The sequence below is a fragment of the Vitis riparia genome, chromosome 10, assembly GCF_004353265.1.
Source record: "Vitis riparia cultivar Riparia Gloire de Montpellier isolate 1030 chromosome 10, EGFV_Vit.rip_1.0, whole genome shotgun sequence".
Classification (NCBI taxonomy): domain Eukaryota; kingdom Viridiplantae; phylum Streptophyta; class Magnoliopsida; order Vitales; family Vitaceae; genus Vitis; species Vitis riparia.
In genome coordinates, this window is record NC_048440.1 from 2,081,988 (window position 1) to 2,095,970 (window position 13,983).

The window sequence follows — 13,983 nt, forward strand, 5'->3', positions numbered from 1 at the left end:
GTGATTTTGTCATATATAGGTGTGTTAAATTAGAATATTTTTTAATATTATAACATGTAGGTGTCTTTTGGAATTTAATTTGATTTTATTGCATTACTCTGTAATTCGTAGTTTTAATTTTTATTATTCACTTGTATATTATATAATATACTATTATAAAGATTTGAATAGATTTTCATTTTATTAATAGGTGATGGATGGAGTGTAGAGTATAGCATCTTTTGCTTTAATATAATATCGAATATGTTTTTATTTTTTGTTTTTAAAAATTAAGAAATATAATAAAGCCCCAAATACATTTTAACATTTGCAAAATTCAAAAGTATTTAATGTCTCCTGTTGTCGTGATTTGTTCTCTAACTTTTATAAACATTTTTACAATAAAAATTAAAAATAAATAGCATTCTTAAACACATACACGTCGGCTCTTCCTACATCCATCTCTTTTTCTTTTTCTTTTAAAAATATTATTAAATATTATTTTATCATTAGCATTAATAATTTTTTATTATGAATATATATATATATATATATACACACATATAAGCATGTTTGTTTATATAATAATAATAATAATAATAATATATCATAAAATACAGTAATACTAATAATTATTTAATCGAAATTTACTAAAAAATATTTTTAACAATAATAAAATGATACAATACAATTAGTCTTGAAGTAAATAAAAACAAAGTGATTAAAAATACAAAAAGGTTAAGGAGGCAATTGCATAAAATAAAAAAATAAAAATAAAAATACTTTTTCAATCTTTTTCCTTCCATTTTTAAATTATTGAAAAGGTTTTTCAAATATTTTTACTTCTTGTTATATAAATTTCAAACCCATTTTTTTATTTTTTTTAGTAATATTTAATATTCATAAGAATTAAAAATATAATTTAAAAATTATTTATTTTTCTTTTAAAATATAGTAAATAAATATTGCAATACCACATGAATGAATCCCTAATTAATGCTTTTTAAAAATAAAAATATGAATATAATTAAAATTAATTATAAATTTATATATATTTAAAATTATTTCATTTTTACATAGAGGGGATAAAAAAAAGTGAAATGAAGTTAAAAGTAATATAAAAAATAATTTATTAATTTTATATATATATTTCTTGTTTTTTCTTTCATTCTACTTTTCCTAACTATTTTCTTTCCTTGCATTTTCCATTATTTTTTTACCACCTAACATAACCATAATGCCTTTTTTACTTTCTATACCAAACAAAATTGATGTACCAACAAATCCAGGCATGGATAACATGAGCTTCATGGGGCTTTGTGCTTCTTATGCATGGATTACTACATGTAATACAGAATCTTAAAAAATCTTTTATACTTTTGCCAATATTATTAAGAACAAAATAATGTTTCTAATATTAATAAAGTAGAGAGTTAATCGTATGTTACTTGGTGATATTAGGCATAATTAGAAGGAATTTGTGGAGTGCGTTTAGAAATATAATTTTGCTCATCTTGAACCAAACGTTATCAATTTTTATCCATATATTAGAAATGACACATGGCATCAGAAAATATTAGGGTGTTTAGCATAGATGTATATATTTAACATAATATGAACCATTGAATAAATATACAAAAACATATCATCAATATTTAAGGAAATGAGACTTGAGTTAATGTACAAAGAAACAACATGAAATTTCTTTGTATGATGAATTTTTATTTTATTTTATTGATAATTACTTTTTTCAATTATAAAAAAAAAAAAAAAAACATTTTTAACTGAAGATAAGATTTTTCAATATAAACATCCACAAAAAGTCAATACATGTCTATCATGAATTTTAGGTTTTCCCAACTCGATAATACGACATTACCCCTTTTATCCCAATTTTTCAGTTCAATGGAATAGCTTGGATAATTGGTGAAAAATAGTTTTTTTTTATTACACTTTTTACCATTTCTTTATATTTTGGATATTGTGTTAGAATAATATATGAATTCATTTATAAAATCTATTCTTCATTTTCCCATGCCATCCATTCCCACAACATAAAAACAACGAAACATGAAGCTCATTTACTAACGTTGACTAGGAATTCACAAAAACATTACATAAATCATGAACATAATAATAATGTCAACAGTGAAATATCAATGAAGAACTATTTTCACAAATTTTACATGAAATTAATAATATTTTAATTACTAAATATCACAAGGAATGAAATCTTTGCTACTATCAATATAGATTTTACAAGAAGGTTTAAAATGGAAATTAAATAATTTTAAATGAAACTTTGCACGTTATAATTCTTAAAAGAAAAAAAATATTTTCTTTTTTTAAAAAATTTGAAACGATCATTGTTAACAACTCAATAATATGACTAAAATTTTCAAATTTAAACCAATACAATCTTGGTTGTCTTTTCTATATAAATTCATATTTGTTTATAACTAGTCATAATTTTGTTTGATGGAGCACAAATATAGATAGGAGAAAAAAACATATATATCAATATCATTTGAAAATTTGTATAGGATTTATTGTCTACAAAGTATTTTTATTTTTAATGATAAACAAACATTATGATTCAAATATCTTATATTTATTTATATTACAAATATTATATATATTATATTAATTTTAAATATCATGTATTTTGTATAATAATTAAATATAAAATAAGTATAAACTTATAAATAAAATTATCAATGTTTTAAAATAAAAAATACTTATACATGTATCATCATTTTTATATTATTGAATATATTCAAACTAGATAAATTTATATAAAATCTAATTTTAAATTCTAAATATTATTATTGGATATCCCAATTATATCATACATATATCAATTTCTTTAAGAAAACAATCTCAAAATGTCTATTATTATTTCTTATATCATTTTTTAGAATTTTGCTCAAAATTTTCATGAGTCTCGTTCAATTTCCCTTTTACAAATATTTTATATCAGAATCTCTATCGATATTTTCCAATATGTCCCAATATATCCATAAAATTAAATTACCAATACATCCTTAAAAACTGATAATTTCATCATTGCCTATTATGAGTCATTAGACACAAGAATAAATAAACAAATATTTTTGGATAAATCCCAAAACCTTTCAAACTATAATATTATATTACTGGTAAGTGTAAATAGTAGCTAGCAATTTTCAAAATCCTATATGCTAATTGTACTATTCTAGTTGAACCAGAAAACAAGTTACAATGGACTTATATCCTTTAAAATAATTTAAAGTCATATTTAGTTGATATAATATGAGATTCAATAAGAGAGCAGATATTATATCATATCCCATGTTTGATTGATGATATGATAGAATAAGTTATCACATCACTTATCTTATCCTATATTCAACCAAACATGTGATATGATAAGTGGTGGGATATATTATCCATTCTTTTTTTTTTTTTTTACCCCTTTCACATGGGATATGTTAATCCCATGTTATGGTATGAGATATACATATACCATGTATCAAAATTTTATTTTATTTTATTAATTTTTTATTTTTTTGTAATAATAATATACTTATTCTACAAAATAATTTTTTTATTATAAATTAAATTTATGATTAAAAAAGAAAAACTCAAAAAATATTTATAAAATAATATTAATATATAATATATAAATTATTTTTATATATTAAATAACATAATATTAAAAAAAATTATTTGTAAAGTTTAAATATTTTAATCATGAATATTGTTGAATATCACAAAATTTTCATTTTTTTAAATAGAAAATATTTGAATGTGATATAATATTTATTTTAAACATTAAAAATAATATATATTTCATATTATTGTTTATTTATTTCACAAATTAAATATAAATATAATATAATATTACATATCTCATTAAATTTACTATCTTAAAATATCATGTCCATAAAATATATATATTAAAGGATATCATATTTCATTGGAAATCGTATCTTAAGATATGCATATCCTATCCAATGAGATATGATAGCCTAAGATATACATATCATATCCTATCATATGTCATCAACCAAATGTAACCTAAGAGATTAAGAAAATATCTTACCGTGAGATTAACATATCCTATGTAAAAGGGATTAAAAAAAAGGTGGACAATATATCTTACCAACCCATCACCAACCAAACATGGCCTCAGATATTAAGAAAATATCTTTAGTTGTGTTTCCTTTATAAAACTCCCTTTTTTGTTTCTTTTTATTTATTTATCAAGTTTAACTAGTCTGCTACTTTAGCAAATGATAATTTTCTCATAGTAATATCTAAAGATCATACTCCATTAATATTTAGGTCTTGTCACTAGTTCTATAGATAATGTTATTCTTAATTAAATTAGGACCATATTTTCTTAATTAAGTGGGCTTATTTTATTATATTTACTCTATTAGGTGATTGATTAAATTATGAAATACTTTTATTATCCTAGTTTTATTAGGATATGAAATTATAATTTAATTAGATATTAAAGAATAATTTAAAACCATAGTAAAATCCCTACAAAATAATATTCTTGAAATTGTGAAAAATTATTATCTTAGTGGGATTATTTATTTATGGATAAATGAATTCATTATTAATTTATTAATAAATTCATAATTTATTAACTCATTCGTTATGAATATTTATTAATTTGGAGAACATCATGTTTCTAATATTTGTATATATATATATATATATCTAAATGACTTAAAATCCAAAAACAATAAATCAATAGTTAATGTTATGAAACGTATTATATATATGTTATGACACATATGTTTCTAATATTTATTAAGCATGAGTTATTTTTTATTAATTATTATCCAAGCATTGTAACAATAACTTATCTAATTGTTATGACATGTATATAAATCAATATTTTAAAATTATTTTAATTTTTAAAATAATGGTACAAGTCTAATAACTTGCTTAAATAGTTAATGTTAATTCACTTTATTGTAAGAAACAAAACAATGAAAAGGATTAATTTAAACTTAAATATTTTTTGGATCTTAAATATTTTAATTTTTCTAATATTAATTTTTTTTCCAAACATTAATTACTAATCCAATTAAAATATTAGAGAAAAAAAACATAATTTTTTTTTTCCAATGATATCTTTTAATATATAAGTATATTCATTGAAAATTATACAATAACGAAAATAAAAACGTCATTGAATAGAAATTTTATAATATTAAATAGTTTTCAAAATATTAATTATGAACCAATTAAATATTAGATGAAAAAATATTTTTGGAATGCAAATCTTATATTTTTTTTTTTATGAATAAGTTCTTATCTATAGAAAAAGATAAGTTAGCAAAAATAAAAGCTAAACTAATAATATACTACATTAATAATTTTATTAATCTTGATTCTTGAATGTTTTTCTCAAAATTTTAAAATATCATTCACTAATCAAATTAAAATATTCCAAAAATAAAAAATTAAATATTTTTCATAATACATGATTTATGTAGTTGCTTTTTCTTAAATTAGTTCTTGTGTGTTGAATACTATAAATTATTAAAAATAAACATCAGTTGATAATATATTAATTATTCCAACTTACAAAAGCAGAATATCTCAAAGTGTTTCGTTATAAACAAAATAAATGTTATAACACATTTTTTCATACAAAAATATATTTGATCCATGCTTAAAAGTAAAAATATCAATTACACACTTCAAACAACGTATATAAAAAAATTATTTTTTTTTTACAAAATTTGTATTAATTTCCCTTACCTCAAAGGAAGTTTGTAGACATAAAAAAAATTAGTAGATTAAATTACCACTAATTTGGTTTTCAAAAATAAATAAATAAATAAATAATCCATAAGTTTTCCTAATCTCCAACTATAAAAAGGATAATAATAATAAGAAGAAAATTATTATCATTATTATTATTATTATTATTATTATTATTATCTTGTTGGTAAAACCTCTCGGAGAAGAAAATTTGCTAAAATCAAGGAACTAAATCCCTTGAATTAAGCAACTAAAATTCAGGAATTTGAAATTTAAATTCTCTATCTTCACCTATAAATAGAGGTGTCTTCTATCAAGAAGGGGAGGAAAATTCAGAAATCAGAAAGATCTAGAAAGGAAAATCCTAAGAAGAAAATCCAAAAGCAACTTCGTACAGGAAAATGGGCTTCACAACAAAAGAAAGAGTTTCATCAAATCTCCCTGCAAGTTCAGTAAATGGCAAAAAAGCTGCTACATGCATTCTTTGCCATTCAACAAGGTCATTCGGGAATAAGCCACTCGTGGCCCTTGATTGATCTTCGAAATCAAGAAAACGTCATCGTCGTCTTCCAAAGTGTGATAAAGGCAAAAGGATCAGAGGGAAAATATTCTTTTGGAAAAGAATATTATTTTTGAGATTGTACCCATAATATATTTTTAATTTCAATAAATATTTTGTTCGCATTATTTTCCTTTTTTTTTTTTTTTGCTAATTTTGAAGGACACAAATTTACGAAATTTGTGCGTACAAATTTCTGGCACGCCCGATGGGACCTCTATGCCTATCATATCTTTTGTTAGAAGATTGATTTCCACTACGTTGATGGCACCCAAAAGAACTAAATTTGTGCATGTCAACAAGGGTAATGACAAGATTGTCATTACATAATCGACACACGACGCCGCTACTGGCCCCATGACTAATAGCAAAGAAAAATCAACATCTTCACTCTCAACAAAACAGACAAGTGAGTCTACCTGTTTTCTAAAATCGGTAAGAACACATGATGAGCACCAACCACTCATCACTTTGGCCTCTTTGGGGGTAAAGAGCCATAGTCCTCTTAGTAGGGGAAAACTCCCTTCAACACTAAGGGACTTTGGGGACAAATTTCCTTGCTCTGTTACCGATGCCAACTCTAGCACCGGCTCACACTTCGAATCGCTAACTAGAATGTCAAATGAGGAAAACTACTCCAATCATTTCGACTCTTTTACTTTTCATTTCTCAATGACTATGCCGGTAATGGAAACCGGCACTACATCCGTAGAGGAACAATTAGCAAAGATGGCTTGCACTATCGCCAAACTCACCAAGACGGTCGAGGAGAAGGATATGCAAATAGACTCCCTCATAAACAAGGTTGAGGCACAAGTACAAAATACGGGTGAGTCAAGTTAAGGACTCAACCACCTTTCGAATGTTGCATCTCCTCTCGATGATGCACCACATGTGTATAGGACAATGCAAGTTGAGAGACAAACAACAAAATATGCCTCAATGGCATCATTATCTGTCCAACAACTTTAGGACATGATAACTAACACCATTAGAGCGCAGTACGGTGGACCCTCACAAAGTACGCTCATGTACTCTAAACCTTACACTAAGAGGATTGATAACCTACGTATGCCTGTGGGTTATCAACCTCCAAAATTTCAATCATTTGACGGGAAAGGAAATCCAAAACAACATGTTTCCCATTTCGTTGAAACTTGTAACAATGCAGGAGGTACAAATAGTGACTTATTAGTTAAACAATTTGTCCGTTTTCTCCGAGGGAATGCTTTCGATTGGTACATAGACCTTGCACTTGAGTGTATTGATAGTTAGGACCAAATGGAACCTGAATTCCTCAACTATTTCTATAGAACCAGATGAACTATAAGAATGATGGAGCTTAGTAACACTAAGCAATGGAAAGACGAGCTGGTTGTAGACTATATCAACCGTTAGCGTTCCTTAAGCCTTGACTGCAAAGATAGATTATCTGAGGTATCAGCCGTCGAGATGTGCATACAAGAAATGCATTGGGGTCTCCTATACAGTCTCCAAGGGATACGAACTCGAACCTTTGAAGAATTAGCTACTCGAGCACATGACATAGAACCCAGCATAACCAACCATGGTTCTAAGAGGGACCTTACCATTGATCATAAAAAATAGGGACATTATGGGAAAATGAGTGACGAGACCTCAAAGAAACCCATCCAGGAGTCAATGACAATAAATATGGCTCCCATTAAAATCTTAGCAAGAGATAAAAGAAGGAAATAAAAGAGGTTGGACCAACCCAGGAAAATGAGAGGCATTGGTTCATTTTGAAGGAATTAGAGGAGAAGAAGTATCATTTTCTTGAATCCGATGTGCCTAGCATGTTGGAAGACCTGCTCTAGAAAAAAGTTATTGAGCTAATTGAGCACAAGCGTCCAAAAGAAATGGGTTGTGTTAATGATCTGAACTATTGTCATTACCATTGAATCGTTAGTCACCTGGTGGAAAAATGTTTCATCTTAAAAGATCTCATAACGAAACTTGCAAAACAAGAAAGAATTCATCTAGATCTGGATGATGTAGTAGAGCCAAATCATGCTACACTCACATTTGGGTCCCTTGATCCTGTTTCATTACATGTTCCACCTAAGACACTAGGGGTATGCGCCTGTACTATCCAGTGCAAGTCACCAAAACCAAAGCAAACACAAGTGTCATGTCAAGACACCCTTCTTCACTTCTATTTTGATAATGAATCAATGTAGTATAATGAAGGAGGTTGGACATTAGTGACACAAAGAAGACCTTGTAAGAAGCAAGAATCTCATCCATACCCAAATCTTCCTAGAAAGGAACAACATAAGCAAAATATTCATCGACATGCAAAGAAGAAAGAAGAAAAGAAACCTAAGGAAAAACAAGCGATTGTATAGGTTGATGACCTCTTGGTATAAAAGCTCAGCACCCTATCACCTTAGGAAAATACTTCCCTCCGAAGTTTTTCAATAGAGGGATGGTGACATCAACTCATATGGTCTCTTGTCATGAGATTTCAGAAGAAAATGAGTCATGTAAAGATGAAGAAAATGCTTTTGGTGCAAAGCCAAGCAAAACTAAGGAAGATGATGAGGTTGTAGCAAACCTACAGTGCTTACCCTCGCTCTTCAATATCCATGAAATGTTACAACTTCTTGAGGAAACAAGAATTGCACCAATCCAGGTGCTTAAGAATTCATCACTCTATGCCATAAAAATAAAGGGGGCAAAACGATTTGAGGACAAAGGCCACGATTGTGCAACATGTTGTGCAAACATCACCTACACTAGCGATGATGAAGAGAACATGACATCAAATTTTATCACAATTGTTTTCAAATCTCAGCATTCCAATTATGCTCCTTAAAGCATGAGCCTAAACTGCATATTGCTCCTATCCTACAAGAGCTTAAACTGTAGTAAAAAAAAAAATATCATTCTTGGAAAACTTTTTAGACCGAAGAACAAACTCTTTGTACTAAAGAAGTCAAATTCAGAGATTCCAAACTAAATCTCCAACTTCTCTACATACAAGTGTTCTTTTCTTTTAGCATGATGCGTTCTCAAAAGGGCGATGCAACCTAGAAGCTAAATTTAAAAATGAAGCTTCAAAAGTCAAAATCAAACTCCAAACATTCTTCAACAAGCTTGTGGAAGAATATCAAACACAAACAAAAGTGTCAATCATCCACCTTCAAAACTAAAGAAGACAAGGTTGGGTTTTTCAAAACACTTGAGGAAATTGTTGATAAGTTTACTTAAGATCAAGTCATCATTGACCCTCATTTAAATTTTACTCCAAGAACACGTGTTTACCACCCTTGGATTAAAATCAATTCCAAGCTTGACACATTCTTCAACAAGCTCATGAAAGAATATTAGACACTATACAAAAGTGTCATTCATCCACTTTTAAGGCTGAAGAAAATCAAGATGAATTCAAAGGACTTCTTTTGTTCTCCAAAATGCTTTAGAAAGGTCTTCACAAGTTTGGTTGAGAATAAGTCATCTTTGACCCTCAATTAAACTTTGTTCCAATAACATGAATTTATCATCCTTTAAGACAAGTGATGCTCCTGACCCGCATGAGCATAAACTGCGTACGACGCACAAAAAAAAAAAAAAAAATCCGCTAAGTTGAAAACCTGAAAAGACGACTTAGGCAAAAGTTAGGACATATGCTCACAAGATTAAATCTTTATTTTAGTCTTGGCAAAAGTTAGAGCGTTTAAAAAAAAAAACAGCTAAGTTGAAAACCTGAAAAGGCGACTTAGGCAAAAGTTAGGACATATGCTCGCAAGATTAAATCTTTATTTTAGTCTTGGCAAAAGTTAGAGCTTAAAAAAAAAAAAATGGAACTACATTTGACTTGATCCCCTCTCTTTGAAGGGTACGTAGGCAACTTGGGGAAACCACTTGAGTTTAGTCACTACCAAAAAAAAAAGTCTCATTTTTATTAATAAATAAATTTGGCTAACAAATGCTAGACTTTATTACATCTTAATAAAAATAAAATAATGAATGAAGGAAAAGAATGAGAACTAAAACTAAGTAAAAAAGTACAATGATCACATCCACACCAAGCATGCAAGCTCGTCATGTTGAATCCTTAAGGCTTCTTGAAGTGTCTCTAAAGTCTTGAAATCGACATCAGTAAGCACGGGGGTTTGGGCGATAATGACATATTCTTTCCTCAAGCGAGAAACATCACTCTATTTATTAGCTATAATCTCATCGATCTCCAAGATTGAGTTGTGAAGGCGCTCCTTTTGTATACCTAGTTGCTCCAATTCCTTCTTAAGTGCTTCCTGTTTAGCATTGAGAGTAGCTAAGCCAACCTTTAATGATTGACGACGGTTTGTCTATACACCTTCAGAGTTTAGAGCATCCACAATATGAGATGCAACAATAGCTAAACGTTCGCTTTGTACTTCCGGAGATATCTTCATAGAATGGGTGCGTTGCACTGCATCGAGGTGATCTACACTTTCCATGTACTTCTCAATCTAAGACTTCAATGGTGAAGGGTCCACTCCAATCTTCGTGATAGCATTGAAAAGCCCATCAAGTTTTCTTCTCAATAATGGGAGACACTCATTGGAAGTTTTGATAATCATCTCCTTAATGTCTTCTCCTATCATAAGCGCTGCTTGGCGTTGGGCATTAAGGATGATTTGTTCGACGTTGAATGTGTGAGTGAAATTCAAATGAGCAACCACAGTAGGGCATGGAGATTATTGTTCAGCAATTAAACCTGCAACTGCTAAAAGTGTCAATTCATCATATGTTATATCTCCAATTATAGTCTTTTGACCTTGAGATTAAATCAGGACATCACTTAAGATGTTAGTAATACCTTCATCACCCAAACGAGAATGAGACAAAAGTAATGGGATGATAGAGTGATTATCTCGTTGCATAGTCAATGTAAAGGGCATTGACTCCCTAGTAGCAACAACATTTTCGAACCTATCCTTAGGAGATGACTCATCCCCTGGAAGGTTGGTGCATGACTCCCAATGTTGATATACCGCCTCTAAAGTTCCAGTGCACAAAATCTTTGGTAAACCCCTTTGAAGGTCTTGAAGATACCCAAATTGCTTGGAAAACCGATGAGGATAATATGGTTGGATCACCCGATGGTTACCTTGTCACAAAGATAAATAGCTACAACGAAGACTTATGAGATAAGAAGCTTTGGTAACACTAATAGATTCATTATCAATCCAGTGCACATGCTCCTTGTGGCTCAATGCCAAGTAGTTCAACTTTACGTCTTTGCAAGACATTATTAAAGGCTGAGCTTGCAAATCATCAAAACACTTAGCAGAAAACTCGCCATCGTAATAAGTCATCCATGGGGGATGGTTCCAAGAAAGAGAAATGAAATGGGTGTCGAAATATTCACCTAACCATCCGTATGAGTAATGAATAGGGAAAATAGATGCAGTAGTCCCAGGTTTCGAAAAACAAGCGATTTCATTTAAGTCATTGTAAATGCTTGCCAATACCGAAACAACAAGGCTAGATGTTTCACCTTGAGCCATTCTACTAGCCACTTTGAAGACTCCAAGATGAATCAAATTGACATCCCCCAAGGAAGAACAAACTTACATAACCAACATGCTAAGAAAACGGCCAAGTAAGTGTTTTTAACATCTGTCTCAGCTATGCCAAGGTTGTCAAAAACTTCCATCTCCGACTGAGTACGAGATTTAATAGGATCAATTTCCCCGGAGGGGTTATGAGTCTCCTTAGGCCTCTACGCCTTATTCATTGTACTTTTCTTTGGAGGTTTTGCATACTTCATAGAGCTTTTGTACCAAAATGACACCCAAGAGGCTAACTTGACTAAAGACTTCCCTTTCATCTCAGAGCAATTTCGATGATATGCAAGGACTAAGTTTCGACAACTTAGTGAGTGTGAGGACTTTGTTGCATCATTAGATAACTCTTCCATGCTTGGTACCATCTCATCATAAAAAGATCCACTGATGGGTAGTCCAACAAAAATATACAAGTCCCAAAGAGAGATGGAAACCTTTCCAATGGAAGTATGCAGGGTGTTAGTGGTAGGACACTAACGTTCGCAAAAGGCCCTAATCACAGAGGCATGATGATCATAGCTGAATAAGGATGCAAAAATAGCTTCATAAAGCTTACATCCTTTAAGAAATGGTCAACGTCGACCCAATACCTCCTCAACCCATTCCCAATATCCTTTGGTAAAGAAAGATTCCCTAAGTACTTTGAATAAGCTTCCCCATTTGGCTTCTCCGTCACGAACATGAGAACCCAACAATCCAAATTCATCATGAACCTTAGTAGTAGTTGGGTGAGAGGAATTTAATAGCAGAACATCAGAAACAGGTTTCACCTTATTAAGTTTTGAATTGTTGATATTTGTAAGCTTGCAAGATGCAACTCTAGACCAAGAAGAAATATGTAATGGATCCTATGTCACTGGCACTAACAAAGATTGAAGGTCAATAAGTGACTTATGCACTGACAAGGTAGTCCCTTTCTCAAAATCTTCACTATCATTCTCAAGAATGGTTACAGTCTTCTCCTTGAAACATTTGAAGAATGTCATCCTACACAAAAAAAAAATAAGGTAGAAAGAGAGATGAATAAAATATGGGTCTAAGTTTTTAGATGCTACTATGCGTTTAAGTCAGGCCAATTCGCATGGGTGAAGACCTTAGCACTCAAGTCGTATTAAGTACTGAAAATATAACACTGTGTAGCATCAGGGCCATAACTTGTTTGCATAGATACCAATTATTATTCTAGTTTTAATTAAATGTTAAAACTGGAATATCACTATGCATTCAAGTCAAGCCAATTTTCATGAGTGAAGACTTTAGCACATAAGTGTCGAAAATATAACATCGTGTAGCATTAGGGCTATAACTTGTTTGCATAGATAATAATTATTATTTTGGTTTTAATTAAATGTTAAAACTTGAATATCGCTATGCATTCAAGTCAAGCCAATTTGCATGAGTGAAGACTTTAGCACATAAGTGCCGAAAATACAACACCGCATAACATCAGGGCTATAACTTGTTTGCATAGATACCAATTATTATTCTGGTTTTAATTCAATATTAAAACTTGAACATCACTATGCATTCAAGTCAAGCCAATTTGCATGGGTGAAGACTTTAGCATATAAGTGCCAAAAATATGACATCACTTCGCATCAGGGTTACGACTTGATTACACGAGGGTCAAATTTTAAATATTCATATTTTTTATGGATATTTAATTTTATAAAAAAAATCCCCTTAAGTATTAAGGTAATTTTAAAAATATTAATTAATTAATTAATTAATTAAATTACCTTAAATCATATTCACCTTTGCAAATAATGGAGGCCGACACGCGTTCGAAAAAGGTAAATCTTTTTCTTCCTTGAAAAAAAATTTGTTAGCAAAAAAAAAAAAAAAAAAAAAGTACATGTGTCAACATATATACACATGTATGGAAATCATTATGGAGGGTTTGGCTTTTTCCATGCATGTTATATATATTACAAAAAAAAAAAAAATTCCATTCACTTTTAAGGAGATCACTTAATCTTCATCCATACGCCTGAAGATCCAAAATATATATATATATATATGCAAGTGATCACGTTTCCAAAGCAACCACTATCATGGCTCACGTCTCCACCAACATTGTGGCTCCATCCCACCAAG